This window comes from Pezoporus flaviventris, unplaced genomic scaffold (assembly GCF_033815535.1).
Source record: "Pezoporus flaviventris isolate CSIRO_AGI_PZ_B2104156 unplaced genomic scaffold, CSIRO_AGI_Pfla_v1 ptg000025l, whole genome shotgun sequence".
NCBI classification, from domain to species: Eukaryota; Metazoa; Chordata; class Aves; order Psittaciformes; family Psittacidae; genus Pezoporus; species Pezoporus flaviventris.
In genome coordinates, this window is record NW_026892573.1 from 14,459,325 (window position 1) to 14,475,623 (window position 16,299).

Genomic DNA, 16,299 nt, shown 5'->3' on the forward strand with positions numbered 1-16,299 from the left:
CCTTCAAATCCAGTCGATTTTTGTCTCCACAGATCATTAGTTATAACCAGACTTAATGTGAATTTCTGTGGGAACCCAAGGAACACTGTGTCTCAATTTGAAGTACAGCCATCTATCGTTACTATTCATGCCACATACAGTATGTCTGACATCACTGGGTCCCAAGAAAATTTATTTAGTGTAGTAGGCAAGACTAGGAGGCTTTGTATATACATATATATGGATATATATACCTGTCCCTTATATTTGCAGGTATATGCATCTCCATCTGCCCCTTACTGTTGTCAGTGTAGCTGTTTATTTAGCATTTCACTTATCAGTTATCTGTGCATATCAGGGGATATCTTGTTTGGGTTTCTTCAGCATAAAAAGTGTACATGAACAAGGAGGAGTGGGAGAGTGAAATCTGCTACAGAGAAAGGGTTGAAAGGCAACATATTTTGAAGTCTTACTGCATTCATATCCTGCTACTCAGGATAAACGTGAATGACCTACATACCAAGCATATGCACAAACTTATCAGTTGGGTTAGGGAGGTTACATCTACAGTGGCCCAGCTTCAAAGCAGTTCAAGAAGAGGCCTTGCAATCGAAATCTTAGCCTTGCAATTCCATGGTAAAACAGAGCAATTTTTCTTTATAATCCAGTAGTGCTCCAGAGTTCACAATTCTCGTATCTCTTGGTATTCGCTTCAGTACTAGAGCCAATGTTTGTTATTCAAGGAAGGAAGGAAAGATCTCCACAGATATGGAATGCAAATGCCAGGCTTCACAATACTTTTTGACTATCATTTACATTTGAATGCTTTGTTAATGAGTGGTTTAATTCCAGTATGATAGCAACCCTAAAATCAGACCGTAAAGCTTTCTTCTGTCCATAAGATCAGACTCATATTTCTCCTACTGGTCTTTGATGTTACATAAAAATAAAACAGATCTGGTGCTGCCACTACACTTCCTACAAGCACATAAAACATCATGCAAAGGCTAAACATGCAGCAATGTAAATAAAGCAGAGTGCATAATTACACAGCAAGCCTGTGTAAACCTGTGAGCAGGATTTGGCCTCACGACTTGGAATAGGATTCAAACAGATGCCCACATTTCTCAAAAGGCTTAGACATGGCTTGATGTTAAAGGATAACGTCACCTACATCCATACCACCATGACTCTGTAATATATTTTGTCTAGGATGTGCAGTTGTAAAAAATACTGCTCCAGTGCCAACTCCCTTTTATTTCAAACCTGCTTTTGTTATTACCTCCACTGCTGGGATCTGGCAGGGCCATACAGAAAGAGCAGGTGTGTGTATTCCCGAACCAGAAGACACTTGGGGAATGCAGATAATAAGGAAAATGTGTATCCAGCACATAGAGGGTATCATGGTTTTTGGCATTGCCCAAAAATTCCTGAATAGATTTTCAGGATTTAAATGTCTGCTTCTGACTCAAATACAAAAGCTTTTCTCCTGGTACAGAGCACAGAGTTCTGAGGCATGGTACTGCAAGAGACCAGAAACCCAAGAATGAACAAAAGTAAGCACCTAGTTTTAAATGAGGCCTTTTAGTCCTTTACTGGATTTAGCACAGCTCTCCTAATGATCTTCCATCAAAAGTGGCTTTGAAAATAGGACATGGCTACTTTGAAAATCTTAGACATTACTGAGTTCAGGAAGACTGCTCTAAGGGACACAGTAGCTCTACAAGGAAACCACAGAAGCGCTGGCGAAAAGCACTTTAAATGGGCAGGCCTGGTTTTAGTCACCAGCGTGAGCATCCTTTTAGGGAGAACAAATAGTTTTTCTTTGCAAGAGTTGTCCCAGACAGCCCATAGCCTGCTCCAACATTGACCTTCTCATGGAGCTAAGGGCACCTTCAGGATGACTCCATCTGGCTCACAACCATCTCCTGCACTGCCAATGAAGAAGGCTCAGCTTTGATGGTCAACTGGACTAGGTAAACTCCAGCACTCCCTCCAGGCCAATGCTACGCCATGATCCTAAAAGGAGCTGGTAATAAGCTTGTGCCTTCACCTGTGGTGGCAAACAACACTGTCTTATTCACTACATGGGGAAGAAAAGGAGCTGGAGTCAAGCCTCTGCAGTACGTGCACACAAACACACATGCATTTATATATGCTCAAAACTTACACCCACAACCTGCCCCACACTGAGAGGGCAGGATGGAGGAAAGGAACACTGATCTTCGTATCAGATCCTGGGATCCATCAGATTCAAGGATGCAGAAACCTGGGCATGCTGGGTATCACACTGTTGCCAAATAATAACAGTGACTTTTTAATATGTTAAAACTTCAGCCAGAAAGGTGATAAAGGAGACTGGGGAGGGGGAGGGAGGAAAGATCAAAATAATAATAGTTTCAAAGCACTGTACTTTTTTTAGACATTTTTTCAGTATGTTTCCATAGGAACTGGAATGCAAGGGAGCACACTGCAGCAGCGTTCACAAATGTTGTGTGGTTTAGTGGCTTGTAAAGGATTGGTTAAGGCCACCATGACCACTCTGACAGTGCCAGGCACCTGCTGCCTTTGCTACACAACAGGATCATAGCTATGACATTTTGCAAAATCTAGGAAAAGAACCATTTTTCCCTTGCTTTTTCTCTAGTCCAGCTCAACAAGTAGATACTTCCCTGGCCAAGAGAGGCTACCCCACCAAAGGCACCCACTCCATAGACAGGTCTCTTGCCCCTAAAGCACCCATACAGCCACTTCTGTTTATACCTACCTAGTCATATTCATACATTGAGCTCCTCAAAGTGCCATGTGGCAATTGATTGTTTTCTCCTCTCAAAATCATCTGATGTAATGTGAGACCTAGGCTGCAGCTCACCAGAGCAGCACTTAACTGCATCAAGGGCATATTGCCTGCCTCAGAGCAAGGCATAGGCATGCAGGTGCTTTTGGTAACCCTCCTGCTGGGGCAGAACAGGAGGACTGTGTACCACATGGAGAGCCAGGCCTCATGCGATATCACCCTTAACTCCCCCAGAGTCAGCCCCCTCAGTAAGCTGTCCTCAAAACTAACATGGGTTTTGTCTCAAAGGGAAATAATTAGTTGTTTCCAAAAGACAAGTATTTGAAGCAAAGAAACTCAGCCCATCTGATCAAAGGAATCAGGACCTAGGTTGGAGCAGGCGAATTAAGCTATTTAACCACATAAACATCACACCCTCAAAGAGAACAAAGGTCATCCAGAGTATGATGAATTGTGCACCTCTCCCTTTGAGGTGGTGGGAGCCTGAATGACTAGTTCAACTTTTTAGATGGTAAAAGGGAGACAAAATTACTCCCATCTCCTGTGCTGTCATTCCTGAATACGTGCAATGATGCAATGGCAACAATCCCATTTCTAAAGGATTTTCCCACCAACTTGTGGCAAAGGGTGCATAAAAACTAATTACCTGTACTTATGGACTGAGAGAAAAATAGCACTGTGTTACTTAAAGATTTATAAAACCCTTAATATACATCGATGCTGAAACCTGCTGGACTCATCCCAAGATTTCCAACAGCAGGATAAAATACACTCTTCCTTGGACCTGCCAGTTCTGAATTTATAATCCAGTAGGAAACTAAGCCAAAAAGCTGGTAAAATGCTTCTGGACAGAAGCATCATGCAATCTAGAACCAGCAAGGCAAAGCAACCTCATCCCATGCTAGATCTGGACAGGAGCCAACTACAAATTTCCTCATACTGTGTGGAAGTGCTAAAACCTTTGTTGGGTTTGTTTTCTTTTTTAAACAAAAGTGGGGTTTTTAAACAAAAGTATTTTTTAATTCAATGGACGCCTACACCATCTACTACTCTACAGAGGGATTTTACAAACTCTTACACAAACTCTAAAGGAAACACTAATTTGGATATTTAGATCCTCCACATACAGCAATGTTTCTTGCTCATCAAAACAACTTCTACTTTGCACAAAAATCCATATGTAAATTACAGAGTCAATAAAGAAATATTAGTGTCCTCAACATAAAAAGGACATGGAACTGTTGGAACAAGTCCAGAGGAGGGCCACGAGGATGATCAGGGGACTGGAGCACCTCCCGTATGAAGACAGGCTGAGAAAGTTGGGGCTGTTCAGCCTGGAGAAGAGAAGGCTGTGTGGAGACCTCATAGCAGCCTTCCAGTATCTGAAGGGGGCCTATAGGGATGCTGGGGAGGGACTCTTCATTAGGAACTGTAGTGATAGGACAAGGGGTAATGGGTTAAAACTTAAACAGGGGAAGTTAAATTGGATATAAGGAAAAAGTTCTTTACTGTAAGGGTGGTGAGGCGCTGGAATGGGTTGCCCAAGGAAGTTGTGAATGCTCCATCCCTGGCGGTGTTCAAGACCAGGTTGGACGAGGCCCTGGGCGACATGGTTTAGTGTGAGGTGTCCCTGCCCATGTCAGGGGGGTTGGAACTTGATGATCTTAAGGTCCTTTCCAACCCTAACTATTCTATGATTCTATACAGGGTGTCTGAATCCAAATCTTACATCAAAAGTTACAATGACAGTTTCAGTCAGTTGAAAGATAGACGAAGATATCTGTGGAGACCTGAAAGCCTCATACTGAAACATAGTTTGGTTATTAAAAACCCACCCAATCAAATTCTGTCTTTAGACCCTAATTTTTTAAAAGAAAAAAAATATCTGAGTATTGCATCTCTTTTCCTACCTCTCCAACAAAGTAACTGTGGTGAAGATGCTTTGAAACTGTATCCCACTGTGTCTACAACTTGTATTTCAAGGATCAGAAGCAGTATGTTACACATATATCTATTATCTATGCTTCAGTGCCTCTGAAGTCATACACTGAAGTGGCAGAAGACGTGCCTTAATCCCAGTTTTCCAACCCAAGTGAAATTTACTGGCCCAACCCAGTGTTATTACAGACACTCAAAAGCAGGATGTAAGTTTTGTGCGTCTGAATGTGTTTGTACAACTCCAGATGCAAACACTAAGCTTCCCAGCTGGGAACAAAGTAACAAACGACAGATAGATGTGCTAAATGCAGAGATGTGCTAAACACAGAAAGCAGTCTGCTTCACAGCCCAAACTAAACAAAACAACACATACAGCAAAGAGGCAGCATGTAGTATATCGGTAGTACAAAGATGTTAGAATTTTTAATAGAAAATTCAGTGACAAGCTGGCTGCTGTGAACTCACCCAAGCACTCAGCTTTCTGTTGTAGGTCCCCTTGCAAGGAAGTCAGATCCAGGTCTTGTCTCTCGCATCCAGACTTCGGCTGTGCTTACGAGAGACCACATCCCACTCCATGAAACCATCACTTTCAAAGAGAGCACCAACGCACAGGGCAGCAAGTGAGCCCAGCAAGGGCCAAGCAGCAGGACCTCCCTAGGGGCTAAGGACAAGTGGGGATCTGCTGAACTGGCCACCTGCTCCTGAAAGCATTTCTCCAGCTTAGCTTTCCCACCATAAATTCTTGATGCAAAGAAACAATTAAAAAAGAGCAATCCAGTCATTTATTCCCCAGGCTGGAGAGAAAGATAGGAGGCTGCCACAGCAGTGCCTGTTTTGAATGCTTGGCAGATACACAGGCATAAGGGAAATGATGCTATAGATATGCACAGACAGAAATAGCTAGAAGGATGAGCTAGTTCAGGGTGGTGGTGGTGAAAGGCAGTAATCTCCCTTCTGCTGTGATTGCACCAAACCCAGCAACTGACCTGCAGACTCACCAAGCATGCTGGCAAGAGAAGGTGCCCCCAAGCTCAAAACCTCATGCTGGAAATATCCTTCTCATACAGACCTCCTTCCTCATCTCGGGTAGGTTCTTCGATGACTGCATCTTCTCAGCCTACTTCTGACTCAGAGCACAAAACCCTCTCACTGCTTGTCGTGGGTTTTGATGCTATTCCCAGAATCCTGCCAGGAAAACACTGCTTGCCAGCAGGGAAATCCAGCAATTATGGCTCAGGAAATACTGCCAAAGCACTGACCTGAAGTATCTGGGCAGCCATCTCAGCCTTCCCCATGAACAGCTGCACGCAGGTCTCCCTACTGCTCTTACCAGCCTGCAAGGAGACAAGCACAGAGCTGTCACCTGTCACTTATGCAACATAGCTGCAAAAATACAGAACAGCTAAATGCGAGTTTTGCCCAGCTACCACCATTTAGCAATTCTTTCTTTTCCCCTCCTTCTCTGTGTGGCAACAAAATCTACTTCTAAAATTAGAAAAGTCTCACCTGAATGTACCTGCACTGAGAAGCAAGGAGGATTAAAAATCCTGCTTTTTAAAGCTGCTTGAGCAGGAATGATTAGCCAGCACCTCCTCTACTCTGTGCAGTACCAGTCTGCAGAAGCCAAGGTACATGGCTGCCTGTACAATGGAACAGCCCTGAGAATACCCACGGCTTGGACAGAGCTGAGATGGGCAAAGATGCTCTAATCTCAGCTATAGTTGTCAGTACAGGAAGGGAGGCAATCCTACACACATCTGAGAAATTGAAAAAAACAGGGAGGGGGAGGAAGAGAGAGGTGGAGGGAAGCAAAGAAAGGACAGAAGCATCAGCAGCACTGCTGTGGTTTCACTGATGGGGGGAGCAAACATGGTGAGGGAATGACAAAGCATGCACCAGAGAAGAGACAGACCACAGAAGACCAGGACTGGGTCGCATACAAGTGAAATTAAACAATAAAAGAATTCATGAGAGGGGCAGGCAGCCAGGGGTATGGGAACACAACAGAAGGAGGGAACAGGCATGGGAAGAAACAGCCATGAAAAAAGGAAGGAGAATGATCTGAATTAAAAACTTGGGGCTCAGAAAAACACTGCAAAAAAATGAGGAAAAGTAAATCACAAACCAACCTCAACCCCATTTTAAACCATTTTATTAATCTTCTGAGCCTTAAAATGTCACATTCTGATATATGCTCCAACTACCTTACTGTTTGATCCCTTGCAACCATGGCAGAGCTGCTTGTGTGGAACACCACTTCCTCCACTGAGCCCTGTTCACATGCCCAGCATGGGGCGACAGATATTCCTGAGAGCAAGGGGACAATGGGCCAAGAACACAGTCGGTGTCAGGGCAGAGGAGGCATGACCTGGGGGAAGAGGCATCTACAGATTTAGGATCAAGTACTGGTATTATAGGGGAGCTGCTGTCTTGACCACCAGCTGCTAGCAGTAGTTGCTACCTCAGGTTGCTCGGAGAAATCTTAAGGGCTACATCCATAACATTAAGTTAAACATGCCCAGCTGCTTCCCAGGGACAAGGCCACCTTCTAAGACAGGACTGAATTAGATGGCTGCATGCAGTCTGCCTAATAGAGACAACTCCCGACCCTCTAACTCCCAAAACAGGCCTGGAAAGCCACCAGAAAAAGGTTGGCCGGCAGGGGCCATTTCAGGCCATGGACTGTTTCAGCATTTCCCCCATGTTGGCAGACAACCTCTCCCTAGTGCCAGACAGTGCTCTTTGCTAACAGAGACAAACCCGCAGCATACCATTATACTGTAATTGTTCAGACAAAACCTGATTTTTTTTTAATCCACTTTCATTTGTCTGTACTATTCTACAACATCAGTAAAAAGAAAAAATCATAAATCATAGAATCATTAGGGTTGGAAAGGACCTTAAGATCATCAAGTTCCAAACCCCCTGCTGTGGGCAGGGACACCTTATGCTAAATCATATCACTCAAGGCCTTCTCCAACCTGGTCTTGGACACCACCAGGGATGGAGCATTCACAACCTCCCTGGGCAACCCATTCCAGTGACTCATCACCCTTACAGTAAAGAACTTCTTCCTTGTATCCAATCTAAACTTCCCCTGTTTAAGTTTGAACCCGTTACCCCTTGTCCTATCACTACAGTCCCTAATGAAGAGTCCCTCCCCAGCATCCCTATAGGCCCCCTTCAGATACTGGAAGGCTGCTATGAGGTCTCCACACAGCTTTCTCTTCTCCAGGCTGAACAGCCCCAACTTCCTCAGCCTGTCTTCATACGGGAGGTGCTCCAGTCCCCTGATCATCCTCGTGGCCCTTCTCTGGACTTGTTCTGACAGTTCCATGTCCTTTTTATGTTGAGGACACCAGAACTGCACACAGTACTCCAAGTGAGGTCTCACAAGAGCAGAGTAGAGGGGCAGGATCACCTCCTTCGACCTGCTGGTCACACTCCTAAAAATAGCATGTTTGTCATGGTAGGAAAGCTCAAGAACCTAAATTAAATGGGTTTTGGGATAATGCTGAAAAAAACCCTTCAGTTCAGAGAGATGAAATGCACTGCAGGAAAGGGAAACTTATATTTGATGCAAACAACTGCAACAGCAATGGCTAGCATGTTTTAAAAATTGTGCTCCAGAACAGTGTTCAGGCACTTTCAGCTGCTGTTCTCCAGGAAGGAAAAAAATTACTTTTATAAAAATTACAACACATTTGTCTGATTGTTGTCCTGTTAGACAAGAACCAATGTGCCATGCCAGTGCTCCGGTGGTAGCATTACAGCAACCGATTGTAGTTTAAACTAAAGCTTTTCAAACTCATTTAAAAAGTAGATATGGATTACTAAAATTAAAAGTGCTTGAAAAATTTACAGAGTACAAACTGTCCCCTTTTTAAACATTCATATCAGCTAGGGCAACCTCCTTTCATATCAGTGGAGTAGTAAGGTTAAAAAGCAAGTAAATGTTACCAGAAGCCAGGTGGGAAATTTTCTAGAAGCTCATTGAAACAATTCTGTATAAAGCAGCCAATGTTTTCAGACCTGTATCTGTGGGTGGTTTACACCTTTTTCACAATAAGATGAAGAGTTATCACATTTTCTTTGTTAAAGGGGAGAACACAGTTGAAGTATTTTTACAATTTGATGTTTACCATTTAAATGATGGGTAAGAAAACAAGAACAGTAACAGACGGGTTTCTTTTAATTTAATTTATTATGAGCTATTTATGGTTAAAAAACACCAAAAAGCAAACACAGTATGCCCCCCTGCTACAGAATACTTCATGTGATATTTAACATCTAAATTCAGTGAAATAAAAGTGAACCAATCCAATTTTTAAGGTAGATGTTTCATACAACTTACTGAATGAGCTCTTAAGTGTAAGGTTTTACTTTATAACTCCATGAGTATGTCCTAAACAACTACAGCTTATACGCATGACTATCGTTTGAACTTCCTGACCAGTTTCAAGCTACTTCAGTGGAAGGGTTGAGTTGCCACAAGCCTTTTAAAAGTCATGACCAGGGAGAAGAGCAAGAGTCCCATAAAGAAAGGCTGAGAAAAGGGTGCAAAGTGACCTGTAACTTCATCTGGCAACAGAAAGTCTTCATGGGCAAGAGATTTTCTTAATGATGGGAAACTGCAACTGAAATAAGTATTTTATGTGACACCAAGGAATTCACGTCTTTATCAAGGTTTGTTTCCCATGGTGACTGCCTGTTGCCTAATAATGTGCAGCTGTGACTGATGTTTCCCCAGCAATTACAGTATCACTGAGGACTCGGACTGTGGCTGCTTTGAGGCATAAGGATTTAGTATAACTCAGTTAAAAAAATCAACTAATCACGAGAGACAAACTCGATAGAAACCAAGCTTCCTTAGTTCTGCTAGTTTTGTGATCACTAGCATAATTCTGAAGTCTTAAAACCCATAAAGTTGCCATTTTCTTTACTCATTTTTGCTGTACATTGCTTCATGTACATGTTACAGTTGATGAATGCTACAGTTCTAGCTGTTATATGAGAGGAATTTACTTCTCACTTGAATTAATTTGGATTTGCCAACTTCAGATTTTAGAGGATGTCCCATTGCTTTTGTGCTAGAAAGTGGGGGGAAGTGGAGTTCCCAGTGCTCATAAACAAGTTCTCTAAAATTAACTGAACACAGTGGAGGCGTTCCCAGTCAGCTCAGAAGCCGCTTATTTTTCCAGCCCTTGTTTCTGCTGATACTCTTATTTGGACATGATAGCACATGCTGTGTATGAGAAAAGCTTTATAAATACTGGTAACTATGCATAAGAGCTCTCATATTTACAGTCATGAGACTTCTTATTCTAGTTTCAGCTTTAAGGACCAATAACTCAAACATGGAGCAAGTAGGGAAAGAGAAGCACAGACATGTCCATCAACTTGTCAAAAAGTCCTGAACCACACCAATAACAGATCTCTCATGAGAACAAAAACTTCTGAACACCGAGAGGATTTAATTACTAATGTTCTTCTCCAGCTACTTTCCATTGCCTATTCTGCAGATGCTAAAAACCAAATTGTCCTTAAACAGAAACAACTTCAGTTCATTTATATTGCTCTTGAAGATTAAATTATTCCCAGCAGCACAGATTTTTCTCCTGAAGGACTGGTCTTCCCATTCTAATACTGGTATTCTATGTACATACATGACTACTTACCAAGTTACTTGTAGAGAGGGGACTATTCCAGTACCTGTATTCAACCTCGGGTCATGCTTGGCATCAATTAAATATTTCCAGCTGCCTGAGCAGTGCCAGTCTAAAAGAGTACCCAGGCAATTAATGAGTGCCATGCATTCTCTTCAGTGCTCATGAAAGTGGGTCAGCAATATTTTAAAGTGTGCACATGATCCTGCCCTGGGGAAGCGTAAATGATAACGCCTCAAGATGTTTTCCAGCATTCATCTTCTGAGCCTACAACATACACCATTGGGATAAACTGTGTTGAACACTATGTGTTTCTAACATACTATAGGCCATTTCAACTTCCTCTTTGAAACCTTCTGTTGGGTTCCTGGATTTCATTTTCTCCTTATCCCTCCAAGTTTTATTTCTGTTTATCCATCCTTTAGTCTCCTTCCAATTTTCTCACCCAATTGTTCTACTTAGTTTGTTTTCTTTGACCTCATTTTCATGCCTTCCTTTTATATTTTCGCTCAATTTTAAACCGTGCCTGCAGTCATACTGTTCCAATTGTTTCATTAAGTTACATACAAAAATTAGTGGTAAGTACCATCCTAAGACACAGTTGAAGCTGACAAGGATTCTCTTGCACAATTACATAAATTAACTATGATAGACTTGCAACTTTGCTAGTAGATTTCATTTTACTCACTACACCTACTGTGGCTTGACATCATGCCCAAAGACACTCTGACACTAGTAGTTACCATAAAGACGTTCAGTTCTCTATTTTTCAGCTTTATTGAGCCAGACACTTCTATTGTTATTTCTACACAATTCACAGCAGCCAGAGCCTGCTAACGATGTGTGTCACTGAGAGCACCCTCCTGCAATCTGCAGAGCCCAGCCACACCATCAGCTGGTCTGCTAAATGGTAAGTTGGAAATGAGAATAAAGAGTGAAGCTGTGTAAATAAGAAGCATTTATGTCATTGGAAAGGGAAGCATTAGTCACTGTGCTAACAGAATATTCTGACTACAAAAAGGCCACAGTGTGCACAGATCAAGGCTCCACTTTACACTGATATCAAATAGAAGAATTACATATAGCATGTAACCAGAGACGTTTTCATATTCACTCTTCTCCATGGCCCAAGAAATTTCCTCTGGTTTCTCAGAGGACAACACTCAAGATGGACTCTTAGAGTATAAAATAAGCAGCAGAGATGTCTGCGTTTCACTAGGTCTGTGGGAAGCCAACTTCTTATCAGAAAAGAAAAAAAAAGATCTTTTCTGAACTTTAAAAGGCATTTCATAGAGTACATATTCTTTTATTACAGTAACAACTTAAGGATGCATAAACTCTTCCTCCTTACTTTGATGAAGTGCATACACTTAATTTCTCTCACAAAAGAAAGACGGGCTTTTCCATTATTAATTGTGGGGCTGGATGAAGGAAATGGTGTCTGGAAAAAGGCTTGCAAAGCCAAACTAGCAATGGAGAGCAATCACCTTCTCTAGTGAAGAGCAACTAATCCGTTTCAGGCAATTAAAAGCAAAGAGGAACCTTTGCCTCGCTCTGTCCTTCTATATAAATGTAGTAAAGGTGACATTTTAGCTCAGAAGGATGACTTCAGTACACTTTAGGAGATGCTCAAAAATGGATCTTCCTTCTAATGTCATCAGATCATGTGTAAATGACTACACATTCTGTAGAGGGCAGCTCCAAATCCAACAGACCTTTACACCTAACAGTCTAGATTCCAGGAATATAGATTGCACTGTGTTCAGCAGAAATTTCTTCAGGATATTGTCTTATCAATGATATACAGGTGCATTTTTTCCAGAATTATTGCAATTAATTCTTCCCTTAGATCACGTGGTGATGGCAGATTTTGTAATTCCAGCAGCTAAAACCCCTCTACTCCAAAGCCATGGCATAAACCAGCTGGATTGTTACAGCAGCAGTACATTTATTTCAATGCGGTTTGCAGTACTATAAGCTAGAAACTTAACGGCAAAATCCAAACTCCTTCAACAACATTTACAAAAATGAATAAGATTTGGTGTATTATGAAATACTTCCTTGAGGTTTTTATAGTCAGGAGGGCACAGATTGTATTCTCAATATGACAAACAAGTGAAGACCCAGTAGTCTCAACCCACTGAAGTGAAATTTTAATGGAACTTGTAAACACATGAAACCTGGATTCCTAAGGAATTCACACTGACTTTTGAAGCCAATAAGAAAATGAAAGAGAGAGAGAAAAGTAATGTCTCTGAAGCAGTGACTGTAAGACCCAAGAAGCATTTCTGTTCTCAGTGATGAAGACAGGACAACACCCATTACAACACCTTGTTGAGGATTTTAAAAGGCTAGCTGTTGCAGGGTGTTCAACAACCAGCTCTAAACATGCAAAATAGATAACAAGAGCCAGAAAATCCTGTCAGATCCATAAGCGTGGTCAGATTCTTCCAAATTAATAATGAAGCCAACAAGCCTCTCAACAAGCCCCACTTCTCAGATGAATGTTATTATGCATCATTATTTTGCATTTTAAAACCCCTCTGCAGCCAGCACACATTAAATCATACCATTTTAAAATGCCAAATAAAAAAACCCTGCCCTAATAAGTCAGGCGTCCATAACTGCATACTTACAGTGTGTCTTTATAAGACATTCATGTCCCAAGTCACTTTCTTGCTTATACATGACCAATATTCTGTTGCAATATGCTTAATTGTGAAAGTCCAAAATGCTGAAGTCAATCTATATGGTTCACTTAAATTGTTCATCTTTGAAAAGAGAATAGTTGTCACCAGGAAAAACTTGTGTCAACAGGTAGAAAACTGAAATTTTAAACTTTCTTCCTGGTGATTTTCTGCAGAATTAGGAAAATATAAGATTAGAACTGACCCATAACTAGTGGTCAAGCACAAAACTTATTACACAGCAAAACTGTTTTTGCCGGTGTCCCTACCCAGCTTCATAGCTGGCAATCTTTAAAGATAAAAGCAGTGAAAGGCAACACAGACATAATCATTGAGATTGTTTGTATTTATCACTGAGAGGCACAGAGGAGTGATTTATAAGCAAGGTCAAGACTGGATAATCATCAGGTGAAGATGTGAACAGCATTCAGGGCTCAGGGTAAGCACTTTCTACTGTCAGCAGAGAAAATCAGTGCAGAGGATAGACCAGACAGTGGTGCACACAGCTGTGATGGGGAAGCATTGGCATTAGAAGTGTGACACTGAATATTTAAGGATGTTATGGGAAAAGTGATGGGATTTGAACTAGGACAATACGTAAGTAACTTTCTGCCGTGGGATTAGGTAGCGAGTATTCAACTGTGCCCTCTGTACAAAAAAAGTGTGCAGAGAAAAGAATATTTGTTTTAGCTACATGCCTGAAATACTGAGTAGAACCGGAGATGGGCTGAGGTGTAGAATATCATAGCAGAAGACCAGGCAGGTAGTCTTGGAAAGAGCTTACCTAGCAGTGGTAACTGCAACTGCAAAAGGCAGTAAAACCAGGTCAGTCCCAGTCAGGAACTGAAAACAAAACCAGGACCAACAGATGGGGAAGAGGGGATGAATTTATAAGCTGTGGCTGGGCAAAAACATCAGCACATTTCCAAATGAAATGTTTTTCATGTGAAGTGCAGTGTCAACAACAGAACCTTAAATCCAAGAACATTTAATTTTACCAAGCAAAAAAGCTGAAAAAGTTGAGAAAAAATGCAGCAGGTATGGCAAAGTTTGAAGAGACCCATCAACGGTGGTAAAGAACACCCAGCACAGGCATTTTTATGAAAACCGCTTCCTTCTTCGTCAATAGACAAGCTTTCCTTCTCTCTCCTGCCTACAAGCAGACTTTCACGGATATGATACCACTTGATGCAATTTCAGGTCAATTGAGCAACACCAAAATTTTCTCTTAACTGAACCAAAGCATGCCCATCATAGAAGAGAACAAGGACACAAGCTAACTAGAACATATCGAATTGCAGTGTATTTCTTAACCCTCACTATAGTCTTTCCTTTTGCCCAGGTGAAGGAAGTTTAGGAATCAAAAAAAACCCTAACAGATCTAGGAGATTTTTACTGATAGTAAAATAATTGAGAAGGTTAAGGGAGCCAGGCCAGGTGTTTATAGGAGAAGGTGAGGGAATGGGTAGATTAAGGGAGACCTGGAGGGACACTTGTGAAAGAAAAACCTGACTAGTGTTGCAGGTGGTGGTGACAATCAATGCCTATTTTCATTCATCACAGCAAGTTTATTCTCATTTATACATTTGAGGTAAAACATTTTTTGCAAAGAAATTCACATTTAGGGTCAAGTTTGGTACAGGAAGAGAGCTCAAGCTCCTTCATCTGCTCTCACAAAAGCTTTCTTCTACCTCTCCATCACCACTTGCAGTGTAAGCAAAGCAATCCCTTTCATACCCTTCAAAGTTTCATCTTCACTGAACACTATCAGTTATCCCCAGAGTCCTAATTTATATCCTATTACAGTGCTACATGGGAATTAACTTAACAGATGCCAAGCCAAATGCCCTGGGAATTTTAGCGAAGTAGTCTTTGAAACTTAGTAAGAGTGGAACATGTATTCACAGCAAAAATAGAATAATACAGGTTTCTTTAAAAACTGTGGCAGGCTCAAAATTTCAGCTAATCTAGAAGTAGTATAGACCCCCTAAATACATGAAATATTTATATTACACTTTTGAATGAAAACTTAGAAGAATATACATCCTAAAACCAGCTACACACCTATACTCGGGCTGCCTCTGTTCAAAAAACCCTCAAGTGACAAATACCTAACAAACACATTCTTAAGGAGGATTTAGGAGAAAATTGTAATTTTTTTTTTTAAAGGAAGGCTTTCATATATTCTTGATCTATTCTCATATGCAGAAGTGAAACAACTATTTACTTTTCTTCTACTTTTTGTGGAACCAGCATGCAGAGCATACTTTCGACTCCATAGAAACAGCATTTTAATTCAAGTCACATTAATAAACCCCTTAAATGTACAGGAACCAATTTTTAAGCAGCATCAGGCAACAGAAAAATGGTTTTACAAATCAGAAAATGGAGGACAGGCTCCAAGCTTCCTACATTTATTTTTTTAAAAGGTTTATTATATCAGCAAAGACCTCCTCTTCGTTAAGAGTTAAATTCACTTCAGCAAGAAGCAGCCTGAATCTCTCCTTCAGAGGCACCTTTATACGTGATAAATGGTTCATACCCAAAGTAATATTTCGGTGGACAAAAGGCTTAGAATAAAGTTCTGGGAAATTTTTATTTTCCAGAAATTCAAAATTAATATGAAGGCTGTATCCCAGTATTCAGTGATGTAATAAGAATGAAGATATTGCAGAAAATAATTAAAACCCTTTCCCCAGGAAAGGAAAAGGGGGATTATTGCTGATGTTTCTGGGAATCTTCCCAGCTACTATAGCAATAGGTCCCAGCAGCGGAACGTACACAAACCTGTAACTGCAGCTCAAATTTAAACAGACGAGATCTAAAAGAAATGATGTGAAGGCTAGCAAAATGTAAATGCCAGGCTACAATCCTATTTCCTTCCAGCAGAAAAAATAAATGAGCCTATACTTATTTACCTGTAAGAGTCATTAAAGCAAATAAGAGTAGAATAAATATAATACTGGAAAAGCCTACGATTAAAAAAACTGAGTCATGCCTCCAAAATCTCATCATTAAATATAAATTACAATACATTAATTTGTCAATTGTTAGTTCAGCCTCTGAAAGCAGCTGCATTGTTTCTAGCTTTTTTCCCCTGTAGCCTGTAGGGTTTAGAAAAAGCTTATACACACATGTATAAATAACACGTATGCAAATCAGGCACTTAAAAAATCATGAAATATCAGAAGACCTTCAAGAAAAATTAGCAGGACTGAGATGAATATCATTA

General features: G+C 41.0%; 1 protein-coding gene across 3 annotated transcripts in view; it reads right to left on the reverse strand.

Moving 5' to 3' along the window:
- Positions 1 to 16,299, reverse strand: part of MTUS2 (microtubule associated scaffold protein 2) — a 280,586-nt gene that overhangs the window by 244,977 nt on the left and 19,310 nt on the right. The window contains exons 1-2 of one of the 3 annotated variants that reach the window (XM_061457571.1): positions 5,713 to 6,014; positions 5,180 to 5,375 (exon numbers count right to left, since the gene is read on the reverse strand). The exons of 1 other annotated variant lie outside the window; for it this stretch is intronic. The gene's annotated coding sequence lies outside the window, so the exon portion shown is untranslated. Of the gene's footprint in view, positions 1 to 5,179; positions 6,015 to 16,299 lie in introns of those variants that run through there. One more of the 3 variants, XM_061457569.1, reaches the window with a different exon arrangement.